We start from the raw sequence: 12,722 nt of genomic DNA on the forward strand, positions 1-12,722 counted from the left end.
TAAGGTTCCAAAAATAGCTCGACCACCTAAGCCAAGTGACCAACGTGTTCATAATATGCGTCGGTGAGCAAGGATCATGGAAGAAGAACAAAAAGAGCGAATGGATATAATGGAAAGAGCTCAAGAAGAAATGAGAGAATAGTTAGCAAAGATGATGAAATTGATGACAAGCTTAAGTAAAGGAAAAAAGGTTGCAGAAGAGTCAGCTCCGTCAAAAAGCCCACAAGCACAAGACACTGAAAATCAAAGGGATGATCCACCTTATCTCCTAGGGTTCACTCCACCACATGCCCAAACCTCTTAAAGGGTCCACCCTCAAGTGATGCCATCCGTTTATTACAATGCACCACCCCCGATGGGCCATCAACTGACTCATGGGTAATTTAGGCCGTATTTTGAGATAAATCTTGCTGAACCAATACACGTCTCGGATTTAGACAATCCAAAAGAGCAAGAGAAACTAAGAAAGGACTCATCACAAACAGGAGAAAATGAAAAAGATCAAAAAAAGTACGATTTGTTGGAAGAGTTTCTCCGTGCTATCGAAGGAGTTGATAGGTTTGGTACCATGGATGCAACCGAACTATGCTTAGTGCCTGATATACTAATCCTGGCTAAGTTCGAAGTTCCAAAATTTAAAAAATTTAGCGAAACAAAGTGTCCCATGGCACATATTACTATGTATTATCGGAAGATGGCTACACAGTCTCATGATGACAAGCTACTAATCCATTTTTTCCAAGACAGCTTGACTGGGTCAGCTACTCAGTGGTACGTACAGTTAGATCGAAATTGTATTAAGACTTGGAAAGATCTAGCAAGAGCCTTCATAGCCAAATACAAGCATGTGGCTGAATTAGCCCCTGATCAGTTGTCATTGCAAACTATGGAAAAGAAGCAAAGTGAGAGCTTCAAGGAATATGCCCAAAGGTGGAGGGATACAACAGCGCAAGTTCAACCACCTCTCACTGATAAGAAAATGACTGTGTTGTTCATAAACACACTCCAAGCTCCATTTTATGAGTGTTTGATTGGCAACGCCACAAAAAGCTTTGCAAATTTTGTCTTATCTGTAGAAATAATAGAAGGAGGTATTAAAAGCGAAAAAATTGAAGGGCATGAGGTTGCTAGTTCAAAGAAAGGGAGTATGCCTAAGAGAAAAGAAGGAGATGTACAAGTAGTTGCCCATGACAGACAACAGACCCTCAACTTTAACCCATATTACCTGTACCCCCCATACCAACCCTTCTATCCGAACATAGGCAACATCACACAAAACCCATATGTGTACCAACCTGCCCCACAACCAACGTTTCAGACCAATGTTCTTCCACAAGCTCCACCACCAAAACCAATAGTTTTAACCAATAATTCTAGTAATGGTCAAAAAGAACCTAAAACTACCCTAGAAAAACCTAAGTTTGATCCTATCCTAGTCCATTACATTACATTGTTGCCACAACTCATAGAAAATCGACTCCTTGCTTGAACCCCTTTGGAACCACTCCGACCTCCTTTTCCAAAATGGTATGACCCGAATGCGCATTGTGATTACCATTTTGGAATTCAAGAATAGTCCATGGAGAATTGTACTGCATTAAAACATAAAGTCCAAGCGCTCATTAAGGCAAGACTTTTAAATTTTGCTAAAAAGAACAATTCAAATGTTGATGGGAATCCCTTGCCTAACCATGGAGGTCCGACATTGAATGCAATACATGAAGGGATGATTCGAAGGGTGAAAAAGAATGTCAACGAGATTCAAACGCCAATGGATAGAGTGTTTAAGGCGTTGTCCAAAATAAATGCCATCACTCCAGAACCGATAGACATAAAAGAAGTAAGGCATGATCTCACCCATTCTTGCAAATTCCATATAGGGGTTATTGAACATTCCATTCAAAATTATGGCGGCTTTCGCCGTAAGGGTACAAACCTACCAAAGATGAGAGAAGGAAATTGGCAGCCCAAAAGAAGGTTAAGGGGATGGTTCAGCTTTAGGGAAAGAAAAAAGAATTTGGGAAAAAGATAATTCCCTTCTTGTATGAAACCTTTTGATCCGCGGGGTGCATTCATACCAAGGCATCGGAGGAGGTCAATCAGGTTCCACGGATATTTGGTGAGCTATCAATCCATATGATCAAAGATGAAAAACCTAACGAGAAGATCCCTGTGGTGTTTCTAGTACTGCTAGGAGAGGAGTTAACCAATTGGACAGCCACAAAATTGCCCATCATCTTTAGGTCTTTAGAAATGTAATGAACAATTTTATCTAAATGCCTATGCCCAAGGGTGTTAAGAGTAATTTCTTGTTTAAATAGGACTTTCTGTTACCTTTATCACTTAAATAAATGACAATGCATAATGTGTTTCATAATTAATCAACCTTTTTGCATATTTCCTTTCATCTATTCTTTTAGCCAATAAATACTTGCCCATACACATGTTCAATTTTACCTATTTGCAGGTCTTTAAATAATGAACATGAAGACAATCTGGAGAAAAATTTGAATTTCGATTTTAAGATAATTCCAAACATTGATGAATTGAAAAATGAAGAGGAGGTGGATGACTATGGCTTACCCCCTAATTTGTCAAGAAGGTTGGAACAAGATGAAAGGGAGATTTTACCTCATCAGGAACTCACATAAATGATTAACCTTGGAATGGGAAAGAAAAGAAAGAGGTTAAGATTGGCACCTCGCTATTATCTAATGAACGACAAAAGTTAGAAGAACTACTCCGTGAATATGTGGATGTGTTTACTTGGTCATATCAGGACATGCCAAGTCTTAATACTGACATTATTGTCCACAAGTTACCTTTAAGACCAGATTGCAAGCCAATTAAATAGAAGTTGAAAATGATGAAGCTAGAAATGTTGCTAAAGATTAAAGAAGAAAAAAATAAGCAATTTGATGCTGGATTCTTAGAAGTGGCTAAGTATCCTGAATGGGTGGCTAATATAGTTCCAGTTCCTAAGAAGGATGGAAAAGTTCAAATGTGCGTCGATTACAGGGATTTGAACAGAACGAGTCTAAAAGGATAGCTTCTTTTTGCCACATATTGATACTCTTGTGGATAACACAGCAAAACATGCTTTATTCTCATTTATGGATGGTTTTTTTGGCTACAATCAGATCAAGATGGCACCCGAAGATATAGAAAAAACAACATTCGTAACCATGTGGGGAACGTTTTGTTACAAAGTAATGCCATTTGGATTGAAGAATGCAGGTGCCACCTACCAAAGGGCAATGGTAGCTTTCTTTCATGATATGATGCATAAAGAGATAGAGGTATATGTGGATGACATGATTGTAAAATCTCATACCAAAAGAGGTCATACTGTCAATCTCAAGAAGCTATTCGAGAGATTACGAAAGTTTCAGCTCAAGTTGAATCCTGCAAAATGTACTTTGGTGTAACTTCTGGGAAATTGTTGAGGTTCATAGTAAGTGAAAAGAGAATTGAAGTGGACCCAGATAAGATACGAGCTATTCAAGAGCTGCCACCTCCCAAAACAAAAAAAGAAGTGAGAGGATTTTTAGGGAGGTTGAATTACATTGCTCGATTTATATCCCAACTCACTTGCAAATGTGATTCAATCTTCAAGCTGCTTCAAAAACGAGACCCAGGAGAGTGGAATGAAGAATGTCAAATAGCCTTTGATAAAATCAAAGAATATTTCACAAATCCACCGGTGTTGGTGCCACCGACGGTTGAAAAATCTCTTATTTTGTATTTGACTGTGAATAAGAATTCTATGGGATGTGTACTGGGACAACATGATTAAACTGGGAAGAAAGAACATGCCATATATTACTTAAACAAGAAATTCACAGAGTATGAGTCCAAATACTCTACGCTTGAAAAGATGTGTTGTGCACTAGCATGGATCGCCCAGAGGCTTCGATAATATATGTTGTATCACACAACATGGTTGGTGGCGAAATTAAATCCTATCAAGTATATTTTTGAAAAACCCTTCTTGTTTGAGAGAATAGCTCGATGGCAAGTGCTATTGTCTGAGTATGATATTGTGTATGTGTCCCAAAAATCAATCAAATGGAGCACCATCGCTGATTTTCTCACAGATCGAGCTAATGAGGATTATGAATCTGTAAGTTTTGATTTTCCAGATGAAGATTTGATGGTCGTCTTGCACATAGAAAAGGGCAGTCTCAATGAACTTATTCCATGGAAGATGTATTTTGATGGAGCATCCAATGTCTTAGGGCACGAAATTGAGGCAATGTTGATTTCTCCAAATGGAAAATACTATCCGGCCACGGCGAGATTGAATTTCAATTGTACTAATAATATAATGGAGTATGAGGCGTTGGTAATGGGATTACAAGCAACAATCGAGATGAAGGTCTGCGCGATAAAGGTTTATGGAGATTCGGCTTTGGTGATATGTCAAATAAGAGGCGAATGGGAAACTAGAGATTCTAAACTAGTTTCATATAAAAAGCTGGTTACAAAATTAAGCAAACAGTTCAAAGAAATTAGCTTCAACCATTTGCCTCGAGAAGAAAATCAGATTGCTGATGCTTTGGCCACTCTCGCAGCAATATTCAAAATAAAAGAAGAGGCTGATGTACGCCTTTTTGATTTAGAAGTTTGTGAAGTCTCCGCACACTACTTGAATGTTGAGGAAGAGGTTGATGGTAAGCCGTGGTATCATGATATCATGCAATACATCAAGCACTAGGCATATCTTGAGAATGTCACAGACAATGACAATCGAACCCTTAGAAGATTAGTAATAGGTTTCTTCTTTAGCGGAGAAGTGTTCTACAAAAGAAGTCAAGATCAAGTACTTTTGAGATGTGTGGATGTTACGGAAGTCAACAAAATAATGAAAGAAGTCCCGGAAGGAACTTGTGGAACTCATGCTAATGGAAATATGTTGGCTAGACAAATTATGAGAGCTGGTTATTATTAGTTGACGTTGAAATCAGACTGCATAAACTTTGCTCGAAAATGCCACAAGTGTCAAGTTTATGCAGATAGAATCCATGCTCCACCAGCCCCATTGCACGTTTTCACAGCGCCTTGGCCACTTTCAATGTGGGGAATGGATGTGATTGGGTTTATTATGCCAAAAGCCTCTAATGGACATCGATTCATATTGGTGGCCATTGATTATTTCACGAAATGGGTAGAAACGACTTCTTATGCCAATGTGACTCAAAAGGTGGTGTGCAGGTTTATCCAAAGAGAGATCATATGTTGGTTTGGGCTTCCAAAAAGGGTAATTACTGATAACACAAGTAATTTGAATGGTGCGATGGTGAAAGAGGTTTGCGCTAAATTCAAGATCAAGCATCATAACTCGACAACTTACCGTCCAAAGATGAACGGAGCGGTAGAGGCAGCCAACAAGAATATCAAAAAGATTATTGAAAAGATGACTAAAGTTTATAAAGACTGGCATGAGAAACTTGCTTTTGCCTTGAATGCATATCGAACTTCTGTGCGTACCTCCATGGGGGCAACTCCGTACTCATTAGTATATGGTACAGAAGCAGTTTTACCTGTTGAAGTAAAAATCTCATCATTGAGGGTGTTGATGGAAACGGAATTGGAAGATGCTGAGTGGATCCGCTCCCGATACGAGAAATTGAATTTGATTGAGGAGAAAAGGCTCGCGGCTCTTTGTCACGGCCAGATGTACCAACAAAGGATGACGCGAGCATACGAGAAAAAAGTTCATCCCAGGCAATTTCAAGAAGGAGAGTTGGTTTTCAAGAGAATACTCCCCAATCAGATTGATTTTCGGGGAAAGTGGATGCCAAATTGGGAAGGACCGTATGTGGTAAAGAAGGCCTTTTCAAGAGGAGCTTTGATTTTGGCTAACATGGATGGGGAGGATTTGCTTAACCCGATAAACGCGGATGCGGTGAAGAAGTACTATACTTAAAAAAAAAACGAAAGGGGTTCATGCTGAAAACCCGAAAAGGACGGCTCGTACCTAAAGGAGGAGGCTCATTCTAAAAACCCGAAAAGGGCCGCTTGAGGTCGAAAAGTAGGAAGTTAGAATGAAATTTAAAGATGTCAGCCCAAATGGAACACAAGATTGAGGTTGAAATACACTATGAATGCAGCTCCATAATTTTACAAAACAGGGGAAGTTAGGGAGTCTGCAACCTACATATTTGCTTAAAGCATCAATCAAGGACAATTCTTGAAGTCAAACATCAGATTGTTTGCTCAGAATGGTCTGAGTGTTCATTACTTAAAGATCTAATGTTTGCTCTATAAATTCTCTTCGCCTTGAATTATTTGACTTCTAATATATGAAATTCTTTTTCGCCTCTTTATTTTAACCTTTTTGTTCTTTACCATCCCATGATTTCACATAATGATTGTCATAGAAATGAATGACGGCTGGTAAAAGAAATAAACTAATTAAGCAAGAAATTACACTCATTATTCAACAAAAGACTTAATGATGAGGAAAAGGAATGACAGAGCCTTAAACTTGAGGTAAAGTCAAATATTAAAAGAGAAGGTACTTAGGAAAAATTTGGAGTTACTTGAAGTCTCCAGAAGGAAAGTCAATAGGCAAAGATGATCGAAAGTTGCAGTGAAAAATTAGATGAAGCAAGAGAAGGGTCTTGGAACCTTAATGAATCATAAACATGAAAGCATTCCATCATTTCAATCATGCATACATGCCTAGCCATACACACGGTCATTTTCAAAACAAGAATCCAAATTAATTCATGTCCCAAGCTTCGAAAGTAGGAATCCACTTGACCTAAAATGTTGAGGCTGTAGAACTTTGATAAAAGGATTTGCGTTTTTCAAGTTAATCCAGTTAAGTTGGCATTTATGAATTAAATCGAACCTGTTTGTGATATGGGTCGAGCCTAGGTCAAGTCTAGGAATTTTAATTTTTTTAAATCAAACTTGTTTTCTGAGATAGGTCGAGTCTAGGTCAAGTCTAGGAATTTTAATTTTTTAAATTGAACCTGTTTTCTGAGATAGGTTGAGCCTAGGTCAAGTTTAGGAATTTCAATTCTTTAAATCGAACCTGTTTTGTGAGATAGGTCGAGCCTAGGTCAAGTTTAGGAATTTCAATTTTTTAAATCGAACCTGTTTTCGGAGATAGGTCGAGCCTAGGTCAAGTCTAGGAATTTCAATCCTTTAAATCGAACCTGTTTTGTGAGATAGGTCCAACCTAGGACAAGTATAGGAATTTCAATTTTTTTTAAATCGAACTTGTTTTATGAGATGGGTCGAGCCTAGGTTAAGTTTAGGAATTTCAATTTTTTTTTCGAACCTGTTTTGTGAGATAGGTCGAGCCTAGGTCAAGTCTAGGAATTTCAATTCTTTAAGTCGAACCTGTTGTGAGATAGGTCGAGCTTAGATCAAGTCTAGGAATTTCAATTTTTAAATCGAACCTGTTTTGAGATAGGTCAAGTCTAGATCAAGTCTAGAAATTTTCGTTTTTTTAATTGAACCTATTTTGAGACGGGTTGTGCTTAAATCAAACTTAGAAATCTCATTCTTTTACGAACCCACGTCAAGCCTATGGACTTCATGTTTTTAATCAAACTTGTTTTGAGATAGGTCAAGCCTATATCAAATTGTTAGAATCAAACTTGCCCTAAGATAAATTGAATACGGTGTCTATGTCTTTGCACTATTCTTGATTCTCAAGAATGTACAAAGAGGGGCAACTGTAGACACCTGTTTCAAAAAATAAAAAAAATATAATAAATAAAATATAATTAAAAAAAGCCAAAAAATTAATAATAAAAAATAAAAAATGATGAATGAACATAAAGGGTCTGAGCGTGTGCTCAACCCCTTCTTCAATCCATCATTATAAGGCATTAATGCCCCTGAAAGGTAGCCAGATTTGGGAAGGACTGGTCACCTCCAGCTACCAACCCTTCTTGATTGCTAGAGACATGTGAAATCATGCTTAGAAGAGAATGATTTCACCTCTAGATTGTCCAAATTTTTAGACAATCCAGTTCTTAAGAGGAGGGCTTCAAATCGCAAGGCAAATTTTGAAAACTGGAGAGAAAACATTTCAAAACAAAAAAAAATCCCTAAAATCCCTAGCAGTAGAAAAGATCAAAAAAATCCTAGTCTAGCAGCCAGAAACAACCACAAATCCACAACCAAAAAAATACCAAAAAAATAAAAAAATAAAATGAAAAAAGAGAATAGGAAAATAGTTTGGTTTTAGGATTTGTAGCTCTTTTTTTTTAGGAATAGATTTTGAGGGGGTTTTGGTAACCGGTTAGGTAGAAAAGCTTTAGGGGTTTGGTGCCACCAGTGGGAGTGTTTAAGCTCGAGTTTTGTGTCGTCGTCAAATAGAGAGAGAGGGGGTCATCATTTGCTGAGGGAAGGTTTGACACCGGTCGAATGAAAAGGAAGGGATCAGGGCAGTGTTGTCGACGCCAGATCCGACGATAGCGAAGGTGGGGCTACCGCCGGTTGGCTAGAAAGGCAAAATGGGGAGGAGTTTGAAGAGATAGAGAAAAAGAAAATTTTAGAGAGAAAGGATAGAGTGACCGGCTAGAGAGAAAAATAAGAAGGTGAAAATAAGGAAGAAAAAAAATAAGCTTTTATACTAAACAGAGGAGAGCAAAACGGTGTCGTTTTAGTGGAGTGAGGGAATTGAAAGGTCAAGGCCTAAACGGTGCCGTTTCGAGTGGCTCTACCGGCACCAAACGGTGCGTTTCGAGGAGCAATATTGCGGGCTTACTAAGCGAATTTCATGATGCAGTTTTGGGCCTTCTGTGGGTCATTGATCTGGGCTAATCTGAGCTCGAAAAGGTATAACTTTCTCTTTAGTTTGGGCTTGTTTCAATTAACTTTGGGCCTAACCCATTTTGTTAAATAAATGCATTTTTTAATTTAAACCATATTAAGAAAGGTTATATATATATATATAATATGAATGTTTATTTTAATCAAAATAAAAAAATAAAAAATAATAATAATAATAATAACTCATGATACAAATATAAAAATTACAAAAAAAAATAAAATAATGGAACGGTTATTTAAGTACTACTACCAAAAAAGGGCAAAGAGTTGCCTCTTTCGGGTGGATTTTTTTTTTCTTTTTAGTGAAGTTCGAGATGGATTTTCACCGAAACGTCAAGATAAATCCGAACTCTAAACTCCAATACCCGTTAAGTCAAATAATCGTTGTTAAAAAATAATATATATAAAATAAAATTTATATAATGTTGCATACGAATTTAAATTAATATAATTAGTTAATTAGCTTAAATAAATATTACTAAATAAAGGTAATTTAATCATTTAAAAATTAATTATTTATTTATTTGATAAGCTATATAATCAAGTAAAATATTAATCAACAACGTTAATTAAAGGATATGGATTTAAATAGAAAACAAAAAAAATATAAAAAAATAAATAATCTATGAAAAAAATAACAAATAATAATAAACATATAAATAAAATAATAAATTATAAACACATAATTGGGTGAATTATGAACCACCTAAGTTAATAAACGCGTGCATGTAGATATAATCATTTTATCTTGTCATAGCATGCCACGTTTATCTTGCAAATGGTACGGGAGTTCCGATAATGGGATTTTCCTGAAAAACTTGTAGAGACGAGTTTTTTCGAAGATATCTCTAGGTGAGAAAAATTTTGAGACTTCACCAAAGCGTCGAGATGGTCTTCGAATAATTTTTCAATAAAAGACTACCAACCCCATTATTTAAAATAAACAAGTCACAACATCATTTTACGCTTGCATCATGAGCATACGTAAAACCGAATAAAAGACTCGGTTAACAATTTAATAAAAAATTAGTTAATAAGTAGGCATTAAATCGAAAGTAGGCAATAATAAGATAACTTAAGATTAAATGGTACCATTCAGGGAACGGACGCTACGGAGATGCTAACCCTTCTCCATGCGTAACCACACTCCCGAACCCATCTCTAAAAACGTGGATCAGTTCTCATTTTTTCAACGAACCTAAAATTAATTTAGAACTTCATTGATTAGAATCGGGTTAATAAGTGTCCAATCGCACCTAGATAAAAGACGATTGGTGGCAAATCCTAAACAACTTTAATTTTCGTCCGCGTCTGGCGATCAGGTTCCCAGACCCGCACGTTACAACAGTTGGGCGGATGAACGAGGAAGGCTTTATACGCGTAGAACGCTCAGGCGAAACCAATATGTGATCTCAAAGCATCCACACATGCCTTTCGTATAGGGTGGGACTATTTGTGTTGTTTCTTTCAATGGTTTTACTTGTGTTTTTGTATCGTCTTGCTATAAAGTACTTGTTTGTTGCATGTCTGTGTTCATGAATACTTGGAATGGGCACTCCATTACTTCTTGCTATAAAGAGACTCCATTATTATTATTACTCTTTAACTCTTTTTTTTTTTTTTTTGCAAGGTAAGTTAGAGAAGTTAAACTTTTGTAATTATATCACAAATCTTTTCGTCTCATAAATATTATTCATATTTATCCATTACTTCTTTCGTTCCATAAATATTATCACATTTTAATTTTCTTTAGTTAAATTTTTTAATTTTAATTTCAATTATTTAAAATATTTAATTAAATTAAATATTAATAAGGATATATTTAAAAACTAAAATTTTAAATTAAATAATAGTGATCAAATTTGGAAAAGAAAATTGATTGAGAAAATTCACTTGAAAAAATTTGATTGAGAAAAATAAAATTCATACATTAAGGACAGAAGGAGTAATTCATTAAAGTTAAGTGAGGTTTCCATGATGTTGCTAGTCATGAATGTGTTGAACATTCAGGGCAGTCAATTCTTGCCCACACGAGTGTACTCTGAAATGAAGAACAGTACAAAACTCAACTGAAGTTAGAGTCCTGATTCAATAATGCCAAGCAAAGTTCCCTTTCTGTCTTGCTAGAACACTGCAAATGAAGAATGACAGAATCCTTAGATCCATTAATTGCAACCATGTAATACACACACATCATTCAAAAACTTGCTAATTTCCATATGATTGTTATATGCCATGCTACTATTTATTGTTTGATTGCTTTCATATGCATGTCTCCTTTTTGTCTAACCAATACAGAAACATCTTTCATTCTATTGGAGGGAAATTATATTGTCAAAGGTTGATAAACAACCTAATAACCAACAACAGTTCAAAACGACCACCTCACATTATCTAATGTCTCACTCATCTCGGATCAAGCTAAAGAAGCACATCTCATTACATTTGTAGTCCACTTTTATTCATTTAAATGTATGAATTTGATTTTTTTGGTCGATAAATGAAGACTCTTTGGAGTAAACTTGCCTCCTATATCATAAATGAAATTAAGAATACATACTGAGTTGAGCAAGAAGAGTGCATTTTGTTGTTACCTACAGAATTGTTGATCGAAAAATTTGACACCATGCATCCTTTTTGGAGCCTAAACTTTACCGATAGAATATGACTACATAAAGTTTATTGGGAATTTTCGTTGATATTTCGTCGGTGATTTACTGTTCATCTATTGGCAATCCATAAGTAATTACCATTACATTGAAATAAATTTAACCAAAAGTTTAAACCATGAGTTTTCATTTGGTATTCCAGTCATCAAAGTGCTTACTTGTGTCTAAATACTAGCACACACAAGATTTTCACCTCAAGACATTTTTTGTTTAATGAAATACAATTTCCCTCTCCACAAATCTCAAATTCAATTAATAAATCTTTTATTTCATCCTCTGAATGGCTAACCAAATTTGTATGCCTATTTCCACCCTCATATCAGAAACATCTAGAAGTCATACACTAGTTCCATTTCCTTAACAAGTGGCAAGCTTGTGTACTAATTATTCTCCATCACCTTCAACTATTCATTTCAATCCTTCTCCTTGTTCAAATCCTAGTGTTTTTTAATTTGCTGCTCAAAGAACTCATCCAATGGTAATAAGTTATAAAATAACTTCTTCAAGCTTAAACAAATTCATTCGGATACTAAACATCCCATACCACTAAGCATTAAAACTTGTTGTGTCACCACTGCCATAAAATATCCACATTGGAAACGGAACCATCCTTGAATAGCTTACAACTTTGCATAACAATGGCACTTGAGAATTAGTACCTAAACCTCCCAACAAATTTTTGGTATGTTGAAATGGGTGTTTAGAATAAAAAGAAACCTAGATGGATTCATTTTCATATGTAAGGTTAAACTTGTTGCCAAAGATTTTCACTAATAATCAAGACATGATTATGATTACTTGTATAGTTATTAAACTTGTTATAGTTAAACTAGTGGTAAGTATTGTAGCTTCTAAGAATTGGCCTTTTCATCAACTTGATGTCAACAATGCATTTTTTCAAGGAGACCTCACTGAAGAAGTCTATATGAAACAACCTCTAGTATTTACTGATTAACAACATCAACATTACGTATGCAAGCTCAAAAAGGTTATATATGGTCTTAAACAAGTTCCATGGGCCTGGTATATAATTCTTAGCTCGTTTTTCATCTCATCTAGCTCTAATAATTCCATTATAGATATGACACTCTTTATCTATCACATAGAGAATGTCACAACTTTCATGTTTGTCTATGTTGATGATTTGATTCTCACATGCAATACTTTTCCTTCATTTCAAAATTTGTTCAAACCTTATCTCAAAGATTCTTTATTAAGGACCTGTGTACCCGTCAAGCTAACGGCACTGTAATT

This window comes from Theobroma cacao, chromosome 5 (assembly GCF_053813885.1).
Source record: "Theobroma cacao isolate CCN51 chromosome 5, ASM5381388v1, whole genome shotgun sequence".
NCBI lineage: Eukaryota > Viridiplantae > Streptophyta > Magnoliopsida > Malvales > Malvaceae > Theobroma > Theobroma cacao.